Source organism: Mixophyes fleayi, chromosome 2, assembly GCF_038048845.1.
Source record: "Mixophyes fleayi isolate aMixFle1 chromosome 2, aMixFle1.hap1, whole genome shotgun sequence".
Classification (NCBI taxonomy): domain Eukaryota; kingdom Metazoa; phylum Chordata; class Amphibia; order Anura; family Limnodynastidae; genus Mixophyes; species Mixophyes fleayi.
In genome coordinates, this window is record NC_134403.1 from 200,768,144 (window position 1) to 200,794,323 (window position 26,180).

The 26,180-nt window shown below is 39.5% G+C and overlaps 12 non-coding genes across 12 annotated transcripts; all 12 read right to left on the reverse strand.

Annotated features, from left to right (window-relative positions):
* Positions 1–1,890: 1,890 nt before the first annotated feature.
* On the reverse strand, positions 1,891–1,965 carry TRNAI-AAU (transfer RNA isoleucine (anticodon AAU)). Its single transcript has one exon. It is a non-coding gene; the product is annotated as a tRNA-Ile (tRNA).
* Positions 1,966–3,135: 1,170 nt separating this feature from the next.
* TRNAI-AAU (transfer RNA isoleucine (anticodon AAU)) lies at positions 3,136–3,209 on the reverse strand. The gene has a single exon. It is a non-coding gene; the product is annotated as a tRNA-Ile (tRNA).
* A 1,170-nt stretch (positions 3,210–4,379) lies between these two features.
* On the reverse strand, positions 4,380–4,453 carry TRNAI-AAU (transfer RNA isoleucine (anticodon AAU)). Its single transcript has one exon. It is a non-coding gene; the product is annotated as a tRNA-Ile (tRNA).
* Positions 4,454–6,446: 1,993 nt separating this feature from the next.
* Positions 6,447–6,521, reverse strand: TRNAI-AAU (transfer RNA isoleucine (anticodon AAU)). The gene has a single exon. It is a non-coding gene; the product is annotated as a tRNA-Ile (tRNA).
* Positions 6,522–9,789: 3,268 nt separating this feature from the next.
* Positions 9,790–9,863, reverse strand: TRNAI-AAU (transfer RNA isoleucine (anticodon AAU)). Its single transcript has one exon. It is a non-coding gene; the product is annotated as a tRNA-Ile (tRNA).
* A 2,392-nt stretch (positions 9,864–12,255) lies between these two features.
* TRNAI-AAU (transfer RNA isoleucine (anticodon AAU)) lies at positions 12,256–12,329 on the reverse strand. The gene has a single exon. It is a non-coding gene; the product is annotated as a tRNA-Ile (tRNA).
* Positions 12,330–13,499: 1,170 nt separating this feature from the next.
* TRNAI-AAU (transfer RNA isoleucine (anticodon AAU)) lies at positions 13,500–13,573 on the reverse strand. Its single transcript has one exon. It is a non-coding gene; the product is annotated as a tRNA-Ile (tRNA).
* A 3,658-nt stretch (positions 13,574–17,231) lies between these two features.
* On the reverse strand, positions 17,232–17,305 carry TRNAI-AAU (transfer RNA isoleucine (anticodon AAU)). Its single transcript has one exon. It is a non-coding gene; the product is annotated as a tRNA-Ile (tRNA).
* A 1,170-nt stretch (positions 17,306–18,475) lies between these two features.
* Positions 18,476–18,549, reverse strand: TRNAI-AAU (transfer RNA isoleucine (anticodon AAU)). Its single transcript has one exon. It is a non-coding gene; the product is annotated as a tRNA-Ile (tRNA).
* Positions 18,550–20,965: 2,416 nt separating this feature from the next.
* On the reverse strand, positions 20,966–21,039 carry TRNAI-AAU (transfer RNA isoleucine (anticodon AAU)). Its single transcript has one exon. It is a non-coding gene; the product is annotated as a tRNA-Ile (tRNA).
* Positions 21,040–22,209: 1,170 nt separating this feature from the next.
* Positions 22,210–22,283, reverse strand: TRNAI-AAU (transfer RNA isoleucine (anticodon AAU)). The gene has a single exon. It is a non-coding gene; the product is annotated as a tRNA-Ile (tRNA).
* Positions 22,284–24,699: 2,416 nt separating this feature from the next.
* On the reverse strand, positions 24,700–24,773 carry TRNAI-AAU (transfer RNA isoleucine (anticodon AAU)). The gene has a single exon. It is a non-coding gene; the product is annotated as a tRNA-Ile (tRNA).
* Positions 24,774–26,180: the final 1,407 nt, after the last annotated feature.

Consider the following 26,180-nt stretch of genomic DNA (forward strand, 5'->3'; position numbering starts at 1 on the left):
TTGGAGCGTAAACAGACAAAAACGAGAAATCCAACACTGACCATCAGGGAATATAACCCTGGATGCTGTCCCTATGCTAAAGAGGACTGGCCTTCACTATGTTTACTCCAATTGATGTCAGGGATTTTTATTGTGAGAAAGCATTTTCAGCGATTTCTACTATCACGTCTTTGGACTTTCAGCAATCCCATTGCCCTCTGCTCCGGGATCCCATGGTGTGGTCATCTGTCCAGATGTAGGCTGATATGTGGATCTGCTGTAGTTTAGAAGATTGAGACAAGAAGTTTTAAGTCTGCATGGGAAGTTTGCCTGAAAGCGTTGCAACCGAGTAAAGCAAAGAGAGAAGATGGAGGTAAAGTACGAGAGGAACTCTTTATCATCATCTGCCAAACTCATGTGCACTGGATCCTTAAGCAGTCATCAAGAAGGGTTAAATATCTTTAGATTAATGCTTGTGTTTTTAAGGAATTGCTTCAAGCTAACTTCATTTCTCATCCCGCATCCTTGAAGTTTGTCAAAACTTGTAAAAATCATTGGAGCACCCTTACATTTCTCTTCAGGCTTAGAAAAGGAAACATTTTAATGCAACCTGTTATCATTTGGCAAATTGTTCATGTGCAGTGACGCAATCTGCATCCCATATTTTTGGCTGAAATTGCACTGGATGAGGATGGAAAAGTCAAGAATTTTAGTTCGAGAAAAGATTTCCATTGACATTTTCTCTCATGACTTTGCAGATCATTACATTCCTTTTGCAGCTTGAAGGGACAAATGTTTTAGTAAAAGCTGGTAACCTTTCAGGAGACTGGTTACTTGAACTCTAGGAATAAGTCAACTAAATCCAACGAGAAATCCAACACTGACCATCAGGGAATATAACCCTGGATGCTGTCCCTATGCTAAAGAGGACTGGCCTTCACTATGTTTACTCCAATTGATGTCAGGGATTTTTATTGTGAGAAAGCATTTTCAGCGATTTCTACTATCACGTCTTTGGACTTTCAGCAATCCTATTGCCCTCTGCTCCGGGATCCCATGGTGTGGTCACCTGTCCAGATGTAGGCTGATATGTGGATCTGCTGTAGTTTAGAAGATTGAGACAAGAAATTTTAAGTCTGCATGGGAAATTTGCCTGAAAGCGTTGCAACCGAGTAAAGCAAAGAGAGAAGATGGAGGTAAAGTACGAGAGGAACTCTTTATCATCATCTGCCAAACTCATGTGCACTGGATCCTTAAGCAGTCATCAAGAAGGGTTAAATATCTTTAGATTAATGCTTGTGTTTTTAAGGAATTGCTTCAAGCTAACTTCATTTCTCATCCCGCATCCTTGAAGTTTGTCAAAACTTGTAAAAATCATTGGAGCACCCTTACATTTCTCTTCAGGCTTAGAAAAGGAAACATTTTAATGCAACCTGTTATCATTTGGCAAATTGTTCATGTGCAGTGACGCAATCTGCATCCCCTATTTTTGGCTGAAATTGCACTGGATGAGGATGGAAAAGTCAAGAATTTTAGTTTGAGAAAAGATTTCCATTGACATTTTCTCTCATGACTTTGTAGATCCTCACATTCCTTTTCCAGCTTGAAGGGACAAATGTTTTAATAAAAGCTGGTAAACTTTTAGGAGACTGGCTACTTGAACTCTAGGAATAAGTCAACTAAATCCAATTCTCATGCCTAAACAGTTAAGTGAAACGCAACTTTTGCTTTTTCTTTGATATTACTGGAATGAACATTAGTTAAATCTATAACAAGCAAACTGCTTCACTGGTTTTTCTGTAATGGTGCTGTGTATATAAACACATACAGCCATGACTTCTAATTTATACTCTTTGACGGTTTTTCACAATGTGTCCACGAAGAAGACAGTCTGAATAACCTTAAATTTTTTGGCCCGGTACAGGGATCGAACCTGCGACCTTGGCATTATTAGCACCACGCTCTATCCAGCTGAGCTAACCGGCCCATGTTTTACTATTGGTTACATGTTCTGCTGAGCAGGGTTTCATACACATAATGGTGATCGCTAAGATATGTTCTCCAGTGAGTGAAAACCTCAAAAGGATCTTTGGAGCGTAAACAGACAAAAACGAGAAATCCTACACTGACCATCAGGGAATATAACCCTGGATGCTGTCCCTATGCTAAAGAGGACTGGCCTTCACTATGTTTACTCCAATTGATGTCAGGGATTTTTATTGTGAGAAAGCATTTTCAGTGATTTCTACTATCACGTCTTTGGACTTTCAGCAATCCCATTGCCCTCTGCTCCGGGATCCCATGGTGTGGTCACCTGTCCAGATGTAGGCTGATATGTGGATCTGCTGTAGTTTAGAAGATTGAGACAAGAAATTTTTAGTCTGCATTTGAAGTTTGCCTGAAAGCGTTGCAACCGAGTAAAGCAAAGAGAGAAGATGGAGGTAAAGTACGAGAGGAACTCTTTATCATCATCTGCCAAACTCATGTGCACTGGATCCTTAAGCAGTCATCAAGAAGGGTTAAATATCTTTAGATTAATGCTTGTATTTTTAAGGAATTGCTTCAAGCTAACTTCATTTCTCATCCCCCATCCTTGAAGTTTGTCAAAACTTGTAAAAATCATTGGAGCACCCTTACATTTCTCTTCAGGCTTAGAAAAGGAAACAGTTTAATGCAACCTGTTATCATTTGGCAAATTGTTCATGTGCAGTGACGCAATCTGCATCCCCTATTTTTGGCTGAAATTGCACTGGATGAGGATGGAAAAGTCAAGAATTTTAGTTTGAGAAAAGATTTCTATTGACATTTTCTCTCATGACTTTGCAGATCCTCACATTCCTTTTCCAGCTTGAAGGGACAAATGTTTTAATAAAAGCTAGTAAACTTTCAGGAGACTGGCTACTTGAACTCTAGGAATAAGTCAACTAAATCCAATTCTCATGCCTAAACAGTTAAGTGAAACGCAACTTTTGCTTTTTCTTTGATATTACTGGAATGAACATTAGTTAAATCTATAACAAGCAAACTGCTTCACTGGTTTTTCTGTAATGGTGCTGTGTATATAAACACATACAGCCATGACTTCTAATTTATACTCTTTGACGGTTTTTCACAATGTGTCCACGAAGTAGACAGTCTGAATAATCTTAAAATTTTTGGCCAGTACGGGGATCGAACCCGCGACCTTGGCGTTATTAGCACCACGCTCTAACCAGCTGAGCTAACCGACCCATGTTTTACTATTGGTTACATGTTCTGCTGAGCAGGGTTTCATACACATCATGGTGATCGCTAAGACATGTTCTCCAGTGAGTGAAAATCTCAAAAGGATCTTTGGAGCGTAAACAGACAAAAACGAGAAATCCAACACTGACCATCAGGGAATATAACCCTGGATGCTGTCCATATGCTAAAGAGGACTGGCCTTCACTATGTTTACTCCAATTGATGTCAGGGATTTTTATTGTGAGAAAGCATTTTCAGCGATTTCTACTATCACGTCTTTGGACTTTCAGCAATCCTATTGCCCTCTGCTCCGGGATCCCATGGTGTGGTCACCTGTCCAGATGTAGGCTGATATGTGGATCTGCTGTAGTTTAGAAGATTGAGACAAGAAATTTTAAGTCTGCATGGGAAGTTTGCCTGAAAGCGTTGCAACCGAGTAAAGCAAAGAGAGAAGATGGAGGTAAAGTATGAGAGGAACTCTTTATCATCATCTGCCAAACTCATGTGCACTGGATCCTTAAGCAGTCATCAAGAAGGGTTAAATATCTTTAGATTAATGCTTGTGTTTTTAAGGAATTGCTTCAAGCTAACTTCATTTCTCATCCCGCATCCTTGAAGTTTGTCAAAACTTGTAAAAATCATTGGAGCACCCTTACATTTCTCTTCAGGCTTAGAAAAGGAAACATTTTAATGCAACCTGTTATCATTTGGCAAATTGTTCATGTGCAGTGACGCAATCTGCATCCCCTATTTTTGGCTGAAATTGCACTGGATGAGGATGGAAAAGTCAAGAATTTTAGCTTGAGAAAAGATTTCCATTGACATTTTCTCTCATGACTTTGCAGATCCTCACATTCCTTTTCCAGCTTGAAGGGACAAATGTTTTAATAAAAGCTGGTAAACTTTTAGGAGACTGGCTACTTGAACTCTAGGAATAAGTCAACTAAATCCAATTCTCATGCCTAAACAGTTAAGTGAAACGCAACTTTTGCTTTTTCTTTGATATTACTGGAATGAACATTAGTTAAATCTATAACAAGCAAACTGCTTCACTGGTTTTTCTGTAATGGTGCTGTGTATATAAACACATACAGCCATGACTTCTAATTTATACTCTTTGACGGTTTTTCACAATGTGTCCACGAAGTAGACAGTCTGAATAATCTTAAAATTTTTGGCCAGTACGGGGATTGAACCCGCGACCTTGGCGTTATTAGCACCACGCTCTAACCAGCTGAGCTAACCGACCCATGTTTTACTATTGGTTACATGTTCTGCTGAGCAGGGTTTCATACACATCATGGTGATCGCTAAGACATGTTCTCCAGTGAATGAAAATCTCAAAAGGATCTTTGGAGCGTAAACAGACAAAAACGAGAAATCCAACACTGACCATCAGGGAATATAACCCTGGATGCTGTCCCTATGCTAAAGAGGACTGGCCTTCACTATGTTTACTCCAATTGATGTCAGGGATTTTTATTGTGAGAAAGCATTTTCAGCGATTTCTACTATCACGTCTTTGGACTTTCAGCAATCCCATTGCCCTCTGCTCCGGGATCCCATGGTGTGGTCATCTGTCCAGATGTAGGCTGATATGTGGATCTGCTGTAGTTTAGAAGATTGAGACAAGAAGTTTTAAGTCTGCATGGGAAGTTTGCCTGAAAGCGTTGCAACCGAGTAAAGCAAAGAGAGAAGATGGAGGTAAAGTACGAGAGGAACTCTTTATCATCATCTGCCAAACTCATGTGCACTGGATCCTTAAGCAGTCATCAAGAAGGGTTAAATATCTTTAGATTAATGCTTGTGTTTTTAAGGAATTGCTTCAAGCTAACTTCATTTCTCATCCCGCATCCTTGAAGTTTGTCAAAACTTGTAAAAATCATTGGAGCACCCTTACATTTCTCTTCAGGCTTAGAAAAGGAAACATTTTAATGCAACCTGTTATCATTTGGCAAATTGTTCATGTGCAGTGACGCAATCTGCATCCCATATTTTTGGCTGAAATTGCACTGGATGAGGATGGAAAAGTCAAGAATTTTAGTTCGAGAAAAGATTTCCATTGACATTTTCTCTCATGACTTTGCAGATCATTACATTCCTTTTGCAGCTTGAAGGGACAAATGTTTTAGTAAAAGCTGGTAACCTTTCAGGAGACTGGTTACTTGAACTCTAGGAATAAGTCAACTAAATCCAACGAGAAATCCAACACTGACCATCAGGGAATATAACCCTGGATGCTGTCCCTATGCTAAAGAGGACTGGCCTTCACTATGTTTACTCCAATTGATGTCAGGGATTTTTATTGTGAGAAAGCATTTTCAGCGATTTCTACTATCACGTCTTTGGACTTTCAGCAATCCTATTGCCCTCTGCTCCGGGATCCCATGGTGTGGTCACCTGTCCAGATGTAGGCTGATATGTGGATCTGCTGTAGTTTAGAAGATTGAGACAAGAAATTTTAAGTCTGCATGGGAAATTTGCCTGAAAGCGTTGCAACCGAGTAAAGCAAAGAGAGAAGATGGAGGTAAAGTACGAGAGGAACTCTTTATCATCATCTGCCAAACTCATGTGCACTGGATCCTTAAGCAGTCATCAAGAAGGGTTAAATATCTTTAGATTAATGCTTGTGTTTTTAAGGAATTGCTTCAAGCTAACTTCATTTCTCATCCCGCATCCTTGAAGTTTGTCAAAACTTGTAAAAATCATTGGAGCACCCTTACATTTCTCTTCAGGCTTAGAAAAGGAAACATTTTAATGCAACCTGTTATCATTTGGCAAATTGTTCATGTGCAGTGACGCAATCTGCATCCCCTATTTTTGGCTGAAATTGCACTGGATGAGGATGGAAAAGTCAAGAATTTTAGTTTGAGAAAAGATTTCCATTGACATTTTCTCTCATGACTTTGTAGATCCTCACATTCCTTTTCCAGCTTGAAGGGACAAATGTTTTAATAAAAGCTGGTAAACTTTTAGGAGACTGGCTACTTGAACTCTAGGAATAAGTCAACTAAATCCAATTCTCATGCCTAAACAGTTAAGTGAAACGCAACTTTTGCTTTTTCTTTGATATTACTGGAATGAACATTAGTTAAATCTATAACAAGCAAACTGCTTCACTGGTTTTTCTGTAATGGTGCTGTGTATATAAACACATACAGCCATGACTTCTAATTTATACTCTTTGACGGTTTTTCACAATGTGTCCACGAAGAAGACAGTCTGAATAACCTTAAATTTTTTGGCCCGGTACAGGGATCGAACCTGCGACCTTGGCATTATTAGCACCACGCTCTATCCAGCTGAGCTAACCGGCCCATGTTTTACTATTGGTTACATGTTCTGCTGAGCAGGGTTTCATACACATAATGGTGATCGCTAAGATATGTTCTCCAGTGAGTGAAAACCTCAAAAGGATCTTTGGAGCGTAAACAGACAAAAACGAGAAATCCTACACTGACCATCAGGGAATATAACCCTGGATGCTGTCCCTATGCTAAAGAGGACTGGCCTTCACTATGTTTACTCCAATTGATGTCAGGGATTTTTATTGTGAGAAAGCATTTTCAGTGATTTCTACTATCACGTCTTTGGACTTTCAGCAATCCCATTGCCCTCTGCTCCGGGATCCCATGGTGTGGTCACCTGTCCAGATGTAGGCTGATATGTGGATCTGCTGTAGTTTAGAAGATTGAGACAAGAAATTTTTAGTCTGCATGGGAAGTTTGCCTGAAAGCGTTGCAACCGAGTAAAGCAAAGAGAGAAGATGGAGGTAAAGTACGAGAGGAACTCTTTATCATCATCTGCCAAACTCATGTGCACTGGATCCTTAAGCAGTCATCAAGAAGGGTTAAATATCTTTAGATTAATGCTTGTATTTTTAAGGAATTGCTTCAAGCTAACTTCATTTCTCATCCCCCATCCTTGAAGTTTGTCAAAACTTGTAAAAATCATTGGAGCACCCTTACATTTCTCTTCAGGCTTAGAAAAGGAAACAGTTTAATGCAACCTGTTATCATTTGGCAAATTGTTCATGTGCAGTGACGCAATCTGCATCCCCTATTTTTGGCTGAAATTGCACTGGATGAGGATGGAAAAGTCAAGAATTTTAGTTTGAGAAAAGATTTCTATTGACATTTTCTCTCATGACTTTGCAGATCCTCACATTCCTTTTCCAGCTTGAAGGGACAAATGTTTTAATAAAAGCTAGTAAACTTTCAGGAGACTGGCTACTTGAACTCTAGGAATAAGTCAACTAAATCCAATTCTCATGCCTAAACAGTTAAGTGAAACGCAACTTTTGCTTTTTCTTTGATATTACTGGAATGAACATTAGTTAAATCTATAAGAAGCAAACTGCTTCACTGGTTTTTCTGTAATGGTGCTGTGTATATAAACACATACAGCCATGACTTCTAATTTATACTCTTTGACGGTTTTTCACAATGTGTCCACGAAGTAGACAGTCTGAATAAGCTTAAAATGTTTCGCCCGTACGGGGATCGAACCCCCGACCTTGGCGTAATTAGCACCACGCTCTAACCAGCTGAGTTAACCGGCCCATGATTTACTATTGGTTACATGTTCTGCTGAGCAGGGTTTCATACACATCATGGTGATCGCTAAGATATGTTCTCTAGTGAGTGAAAATCTCAAAAGGATCTTTGGAGCGTAAACAGACAAAAACGAGAAATCCAACACTGACTATCAGGGAATATAACCCTGGATGCTGTCCCTATGCTAAAGAGGACTGGCCTTCACTATGATTACTCCAATTGATGTCAGGGATTTTTATTGTGAGAAAGCATTTTCAGCGATTTCTACTATCACGTCTTTGGACTTTCAGCAATCCCATTGCCCTCTGCTCCGGGATCCCATGGTGTGGTCACCTGTCCAGATGTAGGCTGATATGTGGATCTGGGTGAGGATGGAAAAGTCAAGAATTTTAGTTCGAGAAAAGATTTACATTGACATTTTCTCTCATGACTTTGCAGATTCTCACATTCCTTTTCCAGCTTGAAGGGACAAATGTTTTAATAAAAGCTAGTAAACTTTCAGGAGACTGGCTACTTGAACTCTAGGAATAAGTCAACTAAATCCAATTCTCATGCCTAAACAGTTAAGTAAAACGCAACTTTTGCTGTTTCTTTGATATTACTGGAATAAACATTAGTTAAATCTATAACAAGCAGACAAGCAAACTGCTTCACTGGTTTTTCTGTAATGGTGCTGTGTATATAAACACATACAGCCATGACTTCTAATTTATACTCTTTGACGGGTTTTTCACAATGTGTCCACGAAGTAGACAGTCTGAATAACCTTAAAATTTTTGGCCCTTACGGGGATCTAACCTGCGACCTTGGTGTTATTAGCACCATGCTCTAACCAGCGGAGCTAACCGGCCCATGTTTTACTATTGGTTACTTGTTCTGCTGAGCAGGGTTTCATACACATCATGGTGATCGCTAAGATATGTTCTCCAGTGAGTGAAAATCTCAAAAGGATCTTTGGAGCGTAAACAGACAAAAACGAGAAATCCAACACTGACCATCAGGGAATATAACCCTGGATGCTGTCCCTATGCTAAAGAGGACTGGCCTTCACTATGTTTACTCCAATTGATGTCAGGGATTTTTATTGTGAGAAAGCATTTTCAGCGATTTTTACTATCACGTCATTGGACTTTCAGCAATCCCATTGCCCTCTGCTCCGGGATCCCATGGTGTGGTCACCTGTCCAGATGTAGGCTGATATGTGGATCTGCTGTAGTTTAGAAGATTGAGACAAGAAATTTTAAGTCTGCATGGGAAGTTTGCCTGAAAGCGTTGCAACCAAGTAAAGCAAAGAGAGAAGATGGAGGTAAAGTACGAGAGGAACTCTTTATCATCATCTGCCAAACTCATGTGCACTGGATCCTTAAGCAGTCATCAAGAAGGGTTAAATATCTTTAGATTAATGCGTGTGTTTTTAAGGAATTGCTTCAAGCTAACTTCATTTCTCATCCCGCATCCTTGAAGTTTGTCAAAACTTGTAAAAATCATTGGAGCACCCTTACATTTCTCTTCAGGCTTAGAAAAGGAAACATTTTAATGCAACCTGTTATCATTTGGCAAATTGTTCATGTGCAGTGACGCAATCTGCATCCCCTATTTTTGGCTGAAATTGCACTGGATGAGGATGGAAAAGTCAAGAATTTTAGTTCGAGAAAAGATTTCCATTGACATTTTCTCTCATGACTTTGCAGATCCTCACATTTCTTTTCCAGCTTGAAGGGACAAATGTTTTAATAAAAGCTGGTAAACTTTTAGGAGACTGGCTACTTGAACTCTACTAATAAGTCAACTAAATCCAATTCTCATGCCTAAACAGTTAAGTGAAACGCAACTTTTTCTTTTTCTTTGATATTACTGGAATGAACATTAGTTAAATCTAAAACAAGCAGACAAGCAAACTGCTTCACTGGTTTTTCTGTAATGGTGCTGTGTATATAAACACATACAGCCATGACTTCTAATTTATACTCTTTGACGGTTTTTCACAATGTGTCCACGAAGTAGACAGTCTGAATAACCTTAAAATGTTTGGCCCGTACGGGGATCGAACCCGCGACCTTGGCGTTATTAGCACCACGCTCTAACCAGCTGAGCTAACCGGCCCATGTTTTACGATTGGTTACATGTTCTGCTGAGCAGGGTTTCATACACATCATGGTGATCGCTAAGATATGTTCTCCAGTGAGTGAAAATCTCAAAAGGATCTTTGGAGCGTAAACAGACAAAAACGAGAAATCCAACACTGACCATCAGGGAATATAACCCTGGATGCTGTCCCTATGCTAAAGAGGACTGGCCTTCACTATGTTTACTCCATTTGATGTCAGGGATTTTTATTGTGAGAAAGCATTTTCAGCGATTTCTACTATCACGTCTTTGGACTTTCAGCAATCCCATTGCCCTCTGCTCCGGGATCCCATGGTGTGGTCACCTGTCCAGATGTAGGCTGATATGTGGATCTGCTGTAGTTTAGAAGATTGAGACAAGAAGTTTTAAGTCTGCATGGGAAGTTTGCCTGAAAGAGAGAAGATGGAGGTAAAGTACGAGAGGAACTCTTTATTATCATCTGCCAAACTCATGTGCACTGGATCCTTAAGCAGTCATCAAGAAGGGTTAAATATCTTTAGATTAATGCTTGTGTTTTTAAGGAATTGCTTCAAGCTAACTTCATTTCTCATCCCGCATCCTTGAAGTTTGTCAAAACTTTTAAAAATCATTGGAGCACCCTTACATTTCTCTTCAGGCTTAGAAAAGGAAACATTTTAATGCAACCTGTTATCATTTGGCAAATTGTTCATGTGCAGTGACGCAATCTGCATCCCCTATTTTTGGCTGAAATTGCATTGGATGAGGATGGAAAAGTCAAGAATTTTAGTTCGAGAAAAGATTTCCATTGACATTTTCTCTCATGACTTTGCAGATCCTCACATTCCTTTTGCAGCTTGAAGGGACAAATGTTTTAATAAAAGCTGGTAAACTTTCAGGAGACTGGTTACTTGAACTCTAGGAATAAGTCAACTAAATCCAATTCTCATGCCTAAACAGTTAAGTGAAACGCAACTTTTTCTTTTTCTTTGATATTACTGGAATGAACATTAGTTAAATCTATAACAAGCAAACTGCTTCACTGGTTTTTCTGTAATGGTGCTGTGTATATAAGCACATACAGCCATGACTTCTAATTTATACTCTTTGACGGGTTTTTCACAATGTGTCCACGAAGTAGACAGTCTGAATAACCTTAAAATTTTTGGCCCGTACGGGGATCGAACCTGCGACCTTGGTGTTATTAGCACCATGCTCTAACCAGCGGAGCTAACCGGCCCATGTTTTACTATTGGTTACTTGTTCTGCTGAGCAGGGTTTCATACACATCATGGTGATCGCTAAGATATGTTCTCCAGTGAGTGAAAATCTCAAAAGGATCTTTGGAGCGTAAACAGACAAAAATGAGAAATCCAACATTGACCATCAGGGAATATAAACCTGGATGCTGTCCCTATGCTAAAGAGGACTGGCTTTCACTATGTTTACTCCAATTGATGTCAGGGATTTTTATTGTGAGAAAGCATTTTCAGCGATTTCTACTATCACGTCTTTGGACTTTCAGCAATCCCATTGCCCTCTGCTCCGGGATCCCATGGTGTGGTCACCTGTCCAGATGTAGGCTGATATGTGGATCTGCTGTAGTTTAGAAGATTGAGACAAGAAATTTTAAGTCTGCATGGGAAGTTTGCCTGAAATCGTTGCAACCGAGTAAAGCAAAGAGAGAAGATGGAGGTAAAGTACGAGAGGAACTCTTTATCATCATCTGCCAAACTCATGTGCACTGGATCCTTAAGCAGTCATCAAGAAGGGTTAAATATCTTTAGATTAATGCTTGTGTTTTTAAGGAATTGCTTCAAGCTAACTTCATTTCTCATCCCGCATCCTTGAAGTTTGTCAAAACTTGTAAAAATCATTGGAGCACCCTTACATTTCTCTTCAGGCTTAGAAAAGGAAACATTTTAATGCAACCTGTTATCATTTGGCAAATTGTTCATGTGCAGTGACGCAATCTGCATCCCCTATTTTTGGCTGAAATTGCACTGGATGAGGATGGAAAAGTCAAGAATTTTAGTTCGAGAAAAGATTTCCATTGACATTTTCTCTCATGACTTTGCAGATCCTCACATTCCTTTTGCAGCTTGGAGGGACAAATGTTTTAATAAAAGCTGGTAAACTTTCAGGAGACTGGTTACTTGAACTCTAGGAATAAGTCAACTAAATCCAATTCTCATGCCTAAACAGTTAAGTGAAACGCAACTTTTGCTTTTTCTTTGATATTACTGGAATGAACATTAGTTAAATCTATAACAAGCAAACTGCTTCACTGGTTTTTCTGTAATGGTGCTGTGTATATAAACACTTACAGCCATGACTTCTAATTTATACTCTTTGACGGTTTTTCAAAATGTGTCCACGAAGTAGACAGTCTGAATAACCTTAAAATGTTTGGCCTCTACGGGGATTGAACCCGTGACCTTGGTGTTATTAGCACCACGCTCTAACCAGCTGAGCTAACAAGCCCATGTTTTACTATTGGTTACATGTTCTGCTGAGCAGGGTTTCATAGACATCATGGTGATCGCTAAGTTACGTTCTCCAGTGAGTGAAAATCTCAAAAGGATCTTTGGAGCGAAAACAGACAAAAACGAGAAATCCAACACTGACCATCAGGGAATATAATCCTGGATGCAGTCCCTATGCTAAAGAGGACTGGCCTTCTCTATGTTTACTCCAATTGATGTCAGGGATTTTTATTGTGAGAAAGCATTTTCAGCAATTTCTACTATCACGTCTTTGGACTTTCAGAAATCTCATTGCCCTCTGCTCCGGGATCCCATGGTGTGGTCACCTGTCCAGATGTAGGCTGATATGTGGATCTGCTGTAGTTTAGAAGATTGAGACAAGAAGTTTTAAGTCTGCATGGGAAGTTTGCCTGAAAGCGTTGCAACCGAGTAAAGCAAAGAGAGAAGATGGAGGTAAAGTACGAGAGGAACTCTTTATCATCATCTGCCAAACTCATGTGCACTGGATCCTTAAGCAGTCATCAAGAAGGGTTAAATATCTTTAGATTAATGCTTGTGTTTTTAAGGAATTGCTTCAAGCTAACTTCATTTCTCATCCCGCATCCTTGAAGTTTGTCAAAACTTGTAAAAATCATTGGAGCACCCTTACATTTCTCTTCAGGCTTAGAAAAGGAAACATTTTAATGCAACCTGTTATCATTTGGCAAATTGTTCATGTGCAGTGACGCAATCTGCATCCCCTATTTTTGGCTGAAATTGCACTGGATGAGGATGGAAAAGTCAAGAATTTTAGTTCGAGAAAAGATTTCCATTGACATTTTCTCTCATGACTTTGCAGATCCTCACATTCCTTTTGCAGCTTGGAGGGACAAATGTTTTAATAAAAGCTGGTAAACTTTCAGGAGACTGGTTACTTGAACTCTAGGAATAAGTCAACTAAATCCAATTCTCATGCCTAAACAGTTAAGTGAAACGCAACTTTTGCTTTTTCTTTGATATTACTGGAATGAACATTAGTTAAATCTATAACAAGCAAACTGCTTCACTGGTTTTTCTGTAATGGTGCTGTGTATATAAACACTTACAGCCATGACTTCTAATTTATACTCTTTGACGGTTTTTCACAATGTGTCCACGAAGTAGACAGTCTGAATAACCTTAAAATGTTTGGCCCGTACGGGGATTGAACCCGTGACCTTGGTGTTATTAGCACCATGCTCTAACCAGCTGAGCTAACCAGCCCATGTTTTACAATTGGTTACATGTTCTGCTGAGCAGGGTTTCATAGACATCATGGTGATCGCTAAGTTACGTTCTCCAGTGAGTGAAAATCTCAAAAGGATCTTTGGAGCGAAAACAGACAAAAACGAGAAATCCAACACTGACCATCAGGGAATATAATCCTGGATGCAGTCCCTATGCTAAAGAGGACTGGCCTTCTCTATGTTTACTCCAATTGATGTCAGGGATTTTTATTGTGAGAAAGCATTTTCAGCGATTTCTACTATCACGTCTTTGGACTTTCAGAAATCCCATTGCCCTCTGCTCCGGGATCCCATGGTGTGGTCACCTGTCCAGATGTAGGCTGATATGTGGATCTGCTGTAGTTTAGAAGATTGAGACAAGAAGTTTTAAGTCTGCATGGGAAGTTTGCCTGAAAGCGTTGCAACCGAGTAAAGCAAAGAGAGAAGATGGAGGTAAAGTACGAGAGGAACTCTTTATCATCATCTGCCAAACTCATGTGCACTGGATCCTTAAGCAGTCATCAAGAAGGGTTAAATATCTTTAGATTAATGCTTGTGTTTTTAAGGAATTGCTTCAAGCTAACTTCATTTCTCATCCCGCATCCTTGAAGTTTGTCAAAACTTGTAAAAATCATTGGAGCACCCTTACATTTCTCTTCAGGCTTAGAAAAGGAAACATTTTAATGCAACCTGTTATCATTTGGCAAATTGTTCATGTGCAGTGACGCAATCTGCATCCCCTATTTTTGGCTGAAATTGCACTGGATGAGGATGGAAAAGTCAAGAATTTTAGTTCGAGAAAAGATTTCCATTGACATTTTCTCTCATGACTTTGCAGATCCTCACATTCCTTTTGCAGCTTGAAGGGACAAATGTTTTAATAAAAGCTGGTAAACTTTCAGGAGACTGGTTACTTGAACTCTAGGAATAAGTCAACTAAATCCAATTCTCATGCCTAAACAGTTAAGTGAAATGCAACTTTTGCTTTTTCTTTGATATTACTGGAATGAACATTAGTTAAATCTATAACAAGCAAACTGCTTCACTGGTTTTTCTGTAATGGTGCTGTGTATATAAGCACATACAGCCATGACTTCTAATTTATACTCTTTGACGGTTTTTAACAATGTGTCCACGAAGAAGACAGTCTGAATAACCTTAAAATGTTTGGCCCGTACGGGGATCGAACACGTGACCTTGGTGTTATTAGCACCATGCTCTAACCAGCTGAGCTAACCGGCCCATGTTTTACTATTGGTTACATGTTCTCCTGAGCAGGGTTTCATACACATCATGGTGATCGCTAAGATATGTTCTCCAGTGAGTGAAAATCTCAAAAGGATCTTTGGAGCGTAAACAGACAAAAACGAGAAATCCAACACTGACCATCAGGGAATATAATCCTGGATGCAGTCCCTATGCTAAAGAGGACTGGCCTTCTCTATGTTTACTCCAATTGATGTCAGGGATTTTTATTGTGAGAAAGCATTTTCAGCGATTTCTACTATCACGTCTTTGGACTTTCAGAAATCCCATTGCCCTCTGCTCCGGGATCCCATGGTGTGGTCACCTGTCCAGATGTAGGCTGATATGTGGATCTGCTGTAGTTTAGAAGATTGAGACAAGAAGTTTTAAGTCTGCATGGGAAGTTTGCCTGAAAGCGTTGCAACCGAGTAAAGCAAAGAGAGAAGATGGAGGTAAAGTACGAGAGGAACTCTTTATCATCATCTGCCAAACTCATGTGCACTGGATCCTTAAGCAGTCATCAAGAAGGGTTAAATATCTTTAGATTAATGCTTGTGTTTTTAAGGAATTGCTTCAAGCTAACTTCATTTCTCATCCCGCATCCTTGAAGTTTGTCAAAACTTGTAAAAATCATTGGAGCACCCTTACATTTCTCTTCAGGCTTAGAAAAGGAAACATTTTAATGCAACCTGTTATCATTTGGCAAATTGTTCATGTGCAGTGACGCAATCTGCATCCCCTATTTTTGGCTGAAATTGCACTGGATGAGGATGGAAAAGTCAAGAATTTTAGTTCGAGAAAAGATTTCCATTGACATTTTCTCTCATGACTTTGCAGATCCTCACATTCCTTTTGCAGCTTGAAGGGACAAATGTTTTAATAAAAGCTGGTAAACTTTCAGGAGACTGGTTACTTGAACTCTAGGAATAAGTCAACTAAATCCAATTCTCATGCCTAAACAGTTAAGTGAAACGCAACTTTTGCTTTTTCTTTGATATTACTGGAATGAACATTAGTTAAATCTATAACAAGCAAACTGCTTCACTGGTTTTTCTGTAATGGTGCTGTGTATATAAGCACATACAGCCATGACTTCTAATTTATACTCTTTGACGGTTTTTAACAATGTGTCCACGAAGTAGACAGTCTGAATAACCTTAAAATGTTTGGCCCGTACGGGGATCGAACACGCGACCTTGGTGTTATTAGCACCATGCTCTAACCAGCTGAGCTAACCGGCCCATGTTTTACTTTTGGTTACATGTTCTCCTGAGCAGGGTTTCATACACATCATGGTGATCGCTAAGATATGTTCTCCAGTGAGTGAAAATCTCAAAAGGATCTTTGGAGCGTAAACAGACAAAAACGAGAAATCCAACACTGACCATCAGGGAATATAACCCTGGATGCTGTCCCTATGCTAAAGAGGACTGGCCTTCACTATGTTTACTCCAATTGATGTCAGGGATTTTTTTTGTATGAAAGCATTTTCAGCGATTTCTACTATCACGTCTTTGGACTTTCAGCAATCCCATTGCCCTCTGCTCTGGGATCCCATGGTGTGGTCACCTGTCCAGATGTAGGCTGATATGTGGATCTGCTGTAGTTTAGAAGATTGAGACAAGAAGTTTTAAGTCTGCATGGGAAGTTTGCCTGAAAGCGTTGCAACCGAGTAAAGCAAAGAGAGAAGATGGAGGTAAAGTACGAGAGGAACTCTTTATCATCATCTGCCAAACTCATGTGCACTGGATCCTTAAGCAGTCATCAAGAAGGGTTAAATATCTTTAGATTAATGCTTGTGTTTTTAAGGAATTGCTTCAAGCTAACTTCATTTCTCATCCCGCATCCTTGAAGTTTGTCAAAACTTGTAAAAATCATTGGAGCACCCTTACATTTCTCTTCAGGCTTAGAAAAGGAAACATTTTAATGCAACCTGTTATCATTTGGCAAATTGCTCATGTGCAGTGACGCAATCAGCATCCCCTATTTTTGGCTGAAATTGCACTGGATGAGGATGGAAAAGTCAAGAATTTTAGTTCGAGAAAAGATTTCCATTGACATTTTCTCTCATGACTTTGCAGATCCTCACATTCCTTTTGCAGCTTGAAGGGACAAATGTTTTAATAAAAGCTGGTAAACTTTCAGGAGACTGGCTACTTGAACTCTAGGAATAAGTCAACTAAATCCAATTCTCATGCCTAAACAGTTAAATGAAACGCAACTTTTGCTTTTTCTTTGATATTACTGGAATGAACATTAATTGAATCTATAACAAGCAAACTGCTTCACTGGTTTTTCTGTAATGGTGCTGTGTATATAAACACATACAGCCATGACTTCTAATTTATACTCTTTGACGGTTTTTCACAATGTGTCCTTAAAGTAGACAGTCTGAATAACCTTAAAATGTTTGGCCCGTACGGGGATCGAACCCGTGACCTTGGCGTTATTAGCACCACGCTCTAACCAGCTGAGCTAACCGGCCCATGTTTTACTATTGGTTACATGTTCTGCTGAGCAGGGTTTCATACACATCATGGTGATCGCTAAGATACGTTCTCCAGTGAGTGAAAATCTCAAAAGGATCTTTGGAGCGAAAACAGACAAAAACGAGAAATCCAACACTGACCATCAGGGAATATAACCCTGGATGCTGTCCCTATGCTAAAGAGGACTGGCCTTCACTATGTTTACTCCAATTGATGTCAGGGATTTTTTTTGTATGAAAGCATTTTCAGCGATTTCTACTATCACGTCTTTGGACTTTCAGCAATCCCATTGCCCTCTGCTCTGGGATCCCATGGTGTGGTCACCTGTCCAGATGTAGGCTGATATGTGGATCTGCTGTAGTTTAGAAGATTGAGACAAGAAGTTTTAAGTCTGCATGGGAAGTTTGCCTGAAAGCGTTGCAACCGAGTAAAGCAAAGAGAGAAGATGGAGGTAAAGTACGAGAGGAACTCTTTATCATCATCTGCCAAACTCATGTGCACTGGATCCTTAAGCAGTCATCAAGAAGGGTTAAATATCTTTAGATTAATGCTTGTGTTTTTAAGGAATTGCTTCAAGCTAACTTCATTTCTCATCCCGCATCCTTGAAGTTTGTCAAAACTTGTAAAAATCATTGGAGCACCCTTACATTTCTCTTCAGGCTTAGAAAAGGAAACATTTTAATGCAACCTGTTATCATTTGGCAAATTGCTCATGTGCAGTGACGCAATCAGCATCCCCTATTTTTGGCTGAAATTGCACTGGATGAGGATGGAAAAGTCAAGAATTTTAGTTCGAGAAAAGATTTCCATTGACATTTTCTCTCATGACTTTGCAGATCCTCACATTCCTTTTGCAGCTTGAAGGGACAAATGTTTTAATAAAAGCTGGTAAACTTTCAGGAGACTGGCTACTTGAACTCTAGGAATAAGTCAACTAAATCCAATTCTCATGCCTAAACAGTTAAATGAAACGCAACTTTTGCTTTTTCTTTGATATTACTGGAATGAACATTAATTGAATCTATAACAAGCAAACTGCTTCACTGGTTTTTCTGTAATGGTGCTGTGTATATAAACACATACAGCCATGACTTCTAATTTATACTCTTTGACGGTTTTTCACAATGTGTCCTTAAAGTAGACAGTCTGAATAACCTTAAAATGTTTGGCCCGTACGGGGATCGAACCCGTGACCTTGGCGTTATTAGCACCACGCTCTAACCAGCTGAGCTAACCGGCCCATGTTTTACTATTGGTTACATGTTCTGCTGAGCAGGGTTTCATACACATCATGGTGATCGCTAAGATACGTTCTCCAGTGAGTGAAAATCTCAAAAGGATCTTTGGAGCGAAAACAGACAAAAACGAGAAATCCAACACTGACCATCAGGGAATATAATCCTGGATGCAGTCCCTATGCTAAAGAGGACTGGCCTTCTCTATGTTTACTCCAATTGATGTCAGGGATTTTTATTGTGAGAAAGCATTTTCAGCGATTTCTACTATCACGTCTTTGGACTTTCAGAAATCCCATTGCCCTCTGCTCCGGGATCCCATGGTGTGGTCACCTGTCCAGATGTAGGCTGATATGTGGATCTGCTGTAGTTTAGAAGATTGAGACAAGAAGTTTTAAGTCTGCATGGGAAGTTTGCCTGAAAGCGTTGCAACCGAGTAAAGCAAAGAGAGAAGATGGAGGTAAAGTACGAGAGGAACTCTTTATCATCATCTGCCAAACTCATGTGCACTGGATCCCTAAGCAGTCATCAAGAAGGGTTAAATATCTTTAGATTAATGCTTGTGTTTTTAAGGAATTGCTTCAAGCTAACTTCATTTCTCATCCCGCATCCTTGAAGTTTTATCAAAACTTGTAAAAATCATTGGAGCACCCTTACATTTCTCTTCAGGCTTAGAAAAGGAAACATTTTAATGCAACCTGTTATCATTTGGCAAATTGTTCATGTGCAGTGACGCAATCTGCATCCCCTATTTTTGGCTGAAATTGCACTGGATGAGGATGGAAAAGTCAAGAATTTTAGTTCGAGAAAAGATTTCCATTGACATTTTCTCTCATGACTTTGCAGATCCTCACATTCCTTTTGCAGCTTGGAGGGACAAATGTTTTAATAAAAGCTGGTAAACTTTCAGGAGACTGGTTACTTGAACTCTAGGAATAAGTCAACTAAATCCAATTCTCATGCCTAAACAGTTAAGTGAAACGCAACTTTTTCTTTTTCTTTGATATTACTGGAATGAACATTAGTTAAATCTATAACAAGCAAACTGCTTCACTGGTTTTTCTGTAATGGTGCTGTGTATATAAACACATACAGCCATGACTTCTAATTTATACTCTTTGACGGTTTTTCACAATGTGTCCACGAAGTAGACAGTCTGAATAACCTTAAAATTTTTGGCCCGTATGGAGATCGAACCCGCGACATTGGCGTTATTAGCACCACGCTCTAACCAGCTGAGCTAACCGGCCCATGTTTTACTATTGGTTACATGTTCTGCTAAGCAGGGTTTCATACACATCATGGTGATCGCTAAGATATGTTCTCCAGTGAGTGAAAATCTCAAAAGGATCTTTTGGGGCGTAAACAGACAAAAACGAGAAATCCAACACTGACCATCAGGGAATATAACCCTGGATGCTGTCCCTATGCTAAAGAGGACTGGCCTTCACTATGTTTACTCCAATTGATGTCAGGGATTTTTTTTGTATGAAAGCATTTTCAGCGATTTCTACTATCACGTCTTTGGACTTTCAGCAATCCCATTGCCCTCTGCTCTGGGATCCCATGGTGTGGTCACCTGTCCAGATGTAGGCTGATATGTGGATCTGCTGTAGTTTAGAAGATTGAGACAAGAAGTTTTAAGTCTGCATGGGAAGTTTGCCTGAAAGCGTTGCAACCGAGTAAAGCAAAGAGAGAAGATGGAGGTAAAGTACGAGAGGAACTCTTTATCATCATCTGCCAAACTCATGTGCACTGGATCCTTAAGCAGTCATCAAGAAGGGTTAATTATCTTTAGATTAATGCTTGTGTTTTTAAGGAATTGCTTCAAGCTAACTTCATTTCTCATCCCGCATCCTTGAAGTTTGTCAAAACTTGTAAAAATCATTGGAGCACCCTTACATTTCTCTTCAGGCTTAGAAAAGGAAACATTTTAATGCAACCTGTTATCATTTGGCAAATTGCTCATGTGCAGTGACGCAATCAGCATCCCCTATTTTTGGCTGAAATTGCACTGGATGAGGATGGAAAAGTCAAGAATTTTAGTTCGAGAAAAGATTTCCATTGACATTTTCTCTCATGACTTTGCAGATCCTCACATTCCTTTTGCAGCTTGAAGGGACAAATGTTTTAATAAAAGCTGGTAAACTTTCAGTAGACTGGTTGCTTGAACTCTAGGAATAAGTCAACTAAATCCAATTCTCATGCCTAAACAGTTAAGTGAAAAGCAACTTTTGCTTTTTCTTTGATATTACTGGAATGAACATTAGTTAAATCTATAACAAGCAAACTGCTTCACTGGTTTTTCTGTAATGGTGCTGTGTATATAAACACATACAGCCATGACTTCTAATTTATACTCTTTGATGGTTTTTCACAATGTGTCCACGAAGTAGACAGTCTGAATAACCTTAAAATTTTTGGCCCGTACGGGGATCGAACCTGCGACCTTGGCGTTATTAGCACCATGCTCTAACCAGCTGAGCTAACCGGCCCATGTTTTACTATTGGTTACATGTTCTGCTGAGCAGGATTTCATACACATCATGGTGATCGCTAAGATATGTTCTCCAGTGAGTGAAAATCTCAAAAGGATCTTTGGAGCGTAAACAGACAAAAACGAGAAATCCAACACTGACCATCAGGGAATATAACCCTGGATGCTGTCCCTATGCTAAAGAGGACTGGCCTTCACTATGTTTACTCCAATTGATGTCAGGGATTTTTTTTGTATGAAAGCATTTTCAGCGATTTCTACTATCACGTCTTTGGACTTTCAGCAATCCCATTGCCCTCTGCTCTGGGATCCCATGGTGTGGTCACCTGTCCAGATGTAGGCTGATATGTGGATCTGCTGTAGTTTAGAAGATTGAGACAAGAAGTTTTAAGTCTGCATGGGAAGTTTGCCTGAAAGCGTTGCAACCGAGTAAAGCAAAGAGAGAAGATGGAGGTAAAGTACGAGAGGAACTCTTTATCATCATCTGCCAAACTCATGTGCACTGGATCCTTAAGCAGTCATCAAGAAGGGTTAAATATCTTTAGATTAATGCTTGTGTTTTTAAGGAATTGCTTCAAGCTAACTTCATTTCTCATCCCGCATCCTTGAAGTTTGTCAAAACTTGTAAAAATCATTGGAGCACCCTTACATTTCTCTTCAGGCTTAGAAAAGGAAACATTTTAATGCAACCTGTTATCATTTGGCAAATTGCTCATGTGCAGTGACGCAATCAGCATCCCCTATTTTTGGCTGAAATTGCACTGGATGAGGATGGAAAAGTCAAGAATTTTAGTTCGAGAAAAGATTTCCATTGACATTTTCTCTCATGACTTTGCAGATCCTCACATTCCTTTTGCAGCTTGAAGGGACAAATGTTTTAATAAAAGCTGGTAAACTTTCAGGAGACTGGCTACTTGAACTCTAGGAATAAGTCAACTAAATCCAATTCTCATGCCTAAACAGTTAAATGAAACGCAACTTTTGCTTTTTCTTTGATATTACTGGAATGAACATTAATTGAATCTATAACAAGCAAACTGCTTCACTGGTTTTTCTGTAATGGTGCTGTGTATATAAACACATACAGCCATGACTTCTAATTTATACTCTTTGACGGTTTTTCACAATGTGTCCTTAAAGTAGACAGTCTGAATAACCTTAAAATGTTTGGCCCGTACGGGGATCGAACCCGTGACCTTGGCGTTATTAGCACCACGCTCTAACCAGCTGAGCTAACCGGCCCATGTTTTACTATTGGTTACATGTTCTGCTGAGCAGGGTTTCATACACATCATGGTGATCGCTAAGATACGTTCTCCAGTGAGTGAAAATCTCAAAAGGATCTTTGGAGCGAAAACAGACAAAAACGAGAAATCCAACACTGACCATCAGGGAATATAATCCTGGATGCAGTCCCTATGCTAAAGAGGACTGGCCTTCTCTATGTTTACTCCAATTGATGTCAGGGATTTTTATTGTGAGAAAGCATTTTCAGCGATTTCTACTATCACGTCTTTGGACTTTCAGAAATCCCATTGCCCTCTGCTCCGGGATCCCATGGTGTGGTCACCTGTCCAGATGTAGGCTGATATGTGGATCTGCTGTAGTTTAGAAGATTGAGACAAGAAGTTTTAAGTCTGCATGGGAAGTTTGCCTGAAAGCGTTGCAACCGAGTAAAGCAAAGAGAGAAGATGGAGGTAAAGTACGAGAGGAACTCTTTATCATCATCTGCCAAACTCATGTGCACTGGATCCCTAAGCAGTCATCAAGAAGGGTTAAATATCTTTAGATTAATGCTTGTGTTTTTAAGGAATTGCTTCAAGCTAACTTCATTTCTCATCCCGCATCCTTGAAGTTTTATCAAAACTTGTAAAAATCATTGGAGCACCCTTACATTTCTCTTCAGGCTTAGAAAAGGAAACATTTTAATGCAACCTGTTATCATTTGGCAAATTGTTCATGTGCAGTGACGCAATCTGCATCCCCTATTTTTGGCTGAAATTGCACTGGATGAGGATGGAAAAGTCAAGAATTTTAGTTCGAGAAAAGATTTCCATTGACATTTTCTCTCATGACTTTGCAGATCCTCACATTCCTTTTGCAGCTTGGAGGGACAAATGTTTTAATAAAAGCTGGTAAACTTTCAGGAGACTGGTTACTTGAACTCTAGGAATAAGTCAACTAAATCCAATTCTCATGCCTAAACAGTTAAGTGAAACGCAACTTTTTCTTTTTCTTTGATATTACTGGAATGAACATTAGTTAAATCTATAACAAGCAAACTGCTTCACTGGTTTTTCTGTAATGGTGCTGTGTATATAAACACATACAGCCATGACTTCTAATTTATACTCTTTGACGGTTTTTCACAATGTGTCCACGAAGTAGACAGTCTGAATAACCTTAAAATTTTTGGCCCGTATGGAGATCGAACCCGCGACATTGGCGTTATTAGCACCACGCTCTAACCAGCTGAGCTAACCGGCCCATGTTTTACTATTGGTTACATGTTCTGCTAAGCAGGGTTTCATACACATCATGGTGATCGCTAAGATATGTTCTCCAGTGAGTGAAAATCTCAAAAGGATCTTTTGGGGCGTAAACAGACAAAAACGAGAAATCCAACACTGACCATCAGGGAATATAACCCTGGATGCTGTCCCTATGCTAAAGAGGACTGGCCTTCACTATGTTTACTCCAATTGATGTCAGGGATTTTTTTTGTATGAAAGCATTTTCAGCGATTTCTACTATCACGTCTTTGGACTTTCAGCAATCCCATTGCCCTCTGCTCTGGGATCCCATGGTGTGGTCACCTGTCCAGATGTAGGCTGATATGTGGATCTGCTGTAGTTTAGAAGATTGAGACAAGAAGTTTTAAGTCTGCATGGGAAGTTTGCCTGAAAGCGTTGCAACCGAGTAAAGCAAAGAGAGAAGATGGAGGTAAAGTACGAGAGGAACTCTTTATCATCATCTGCCAAACTCATGTGCACTGGATCCTTAAGCAGTCATCAAGAAGGGTTAATTATCTTTAGATTAATGCTTGTGTTTTTAAGGAATTGCTTCAAGCTAACTTCATTTCTCATCCCGCATCCTTGAAGTTTGTCAAAACTTGTAAAAATCATTGGAGCACCCTTACATTTCTCTTCAGGCTTAGAAAAGGAAACATTTTAATGCAACCTGTTATCATTTGGCAAATTGCTCATGTGCAGTGACGCAATCAGCATCCCCTATTTTTGGCTGAAATTGCACTGGATGAGGATGGAAAAGTCAAGAATTTTAGTTCGAGAAAAGATTTCCATTGACATTTTCTCTCATGACTTTGCAGATCCTCACATTCCTTTTGCAGCTTGAAGGGACAAATGTTTTAATAAAAGCTGGTAAACTTTCAGTAGACTGGTTGCTTGAACTCTAGGAATAAGTCAACTAAATCCAATTCTCATGCCTAAACAGTTAAGTGAAAAGCAACTTTTGCTTTTTCTTTGATATTACTGGAATGAACATTAGTTAAATCTATAACAAGCAAACTGCTTCACTGGTTTTTCTGTAATGGTGCTGTGTATATAAACACATACAGCCATGACTTCTAATTTATACTCTTTGATGGTTTTTCACAATGTGTCCACGAAGTAGACAGTCTGAATAACCTTAAAATTTTTGGCCCGTACGGGGATCGAACCTGCGACCTTGGCGTTATTAGCACCATGCTCTAACCAGCTGAGCTAACCGGCCCATGTTTTACTATTGGTTACATGTTCTGCTGAGCAGGATTTCATACACATCATGGTGATCGCTAAGATATGTTCTCCAGTGAGTGAAAATCTCAAAAGGATCTTTGGAGCGTAAACAGACAAAAACGAGAAATCCAACACTGACCATCAGGGAATATAACCCTGGATGCTGTCCCTATGCTAAAGAGGACTGGCCTTCACTATGTTTACTCCAATTGATGTCAGGGATTTTTTTTGTATGAAAGCATTTTCAGCGATTTCTACTATCACGTCTTTGGACTTTCAGCAATCCCATTGCCCTCTGCTCTGGGATCCCATGGTGTGGTCACCTGTCCAGATGTAGGCTGATATGTGGATCTGCTGTAGTTTAGAAGATTGAGACAAGAAGTTTTAAGTCTGCATGGGAAGTTTGCCTGAAAGCGTTGCAACCGAGTAAAGCAAAGAGAGAAGATGGAGGTAAAGTACGAGAGGAACTCTTTATCATCATCTGCCAAACTCATGTGCACTGGATCCTTAAGCAGTCATCAAGAAGGGTTAAATATCTTTAGATTAATGCTTGTGTTTTTAAGGAATTGCTTCAAGCTAACTTCATTTCTCATCCCGCATCCTTGAAGTTTGTCAAAACTTGTAAAAATCATTGGAGCACCCTTACATTTCTCTTCAGGCTTAGAAAAGGAAACATTTTAATGCAACCTGTTATCATTTGGCAAATTGCTCATGTGCAGTGACGCAATCAGCATCCCCTATTTTTGGCTGAAATTGCACTGGATGAGGATGGAAAAGTCAAGAATTTTAGTTCGAGAAAAGATTTCCATTGACATTTTCTCTCATGACTTTGCAGATCCTCACATTCCTTTTGCAGCTTGAAGGGACAAATGTTTTAATAAAAGCTGGTAAACTTTCAGGAGACTGGTTACTTGAACTCTAGGAATAAGTCAACTAAATCCAATTCTCATGCCTAAACAGTTAAGTGAAACGCAACTTTTGCTTTTTTTTTGATATTACTGGAATGAACATTAGTTAAATCTATAACAAGCAGACTGCTTCACTGGTTTTTCTGTAATGGTGCTGTGAATATAAACACATACAGCCATGACTTCTAATTTATACTCTTTGACGGTTTTTCACAATGTGTCCACGAAGTAGACAGTCTGAATAACCTTATAATTATAACCTTATAATTTTTGGCCCGTACGGGGATCGAACCTGCGACCTTGGCGTTATTAGCACCATGCTCTAACCAGCTGAGATAACCGGCCCATGTTTTACTATTGGTTGCTTTGGAGCGAAAACAGACAAAAACGAGAAATCCAACACTGACCATCAGGGAATATAATCCTGGATGCAGTCCCTATGCTAAAGAGGACTGGCCTTCACTATGTTTACTCCAATTGATGTCAGGGATTTT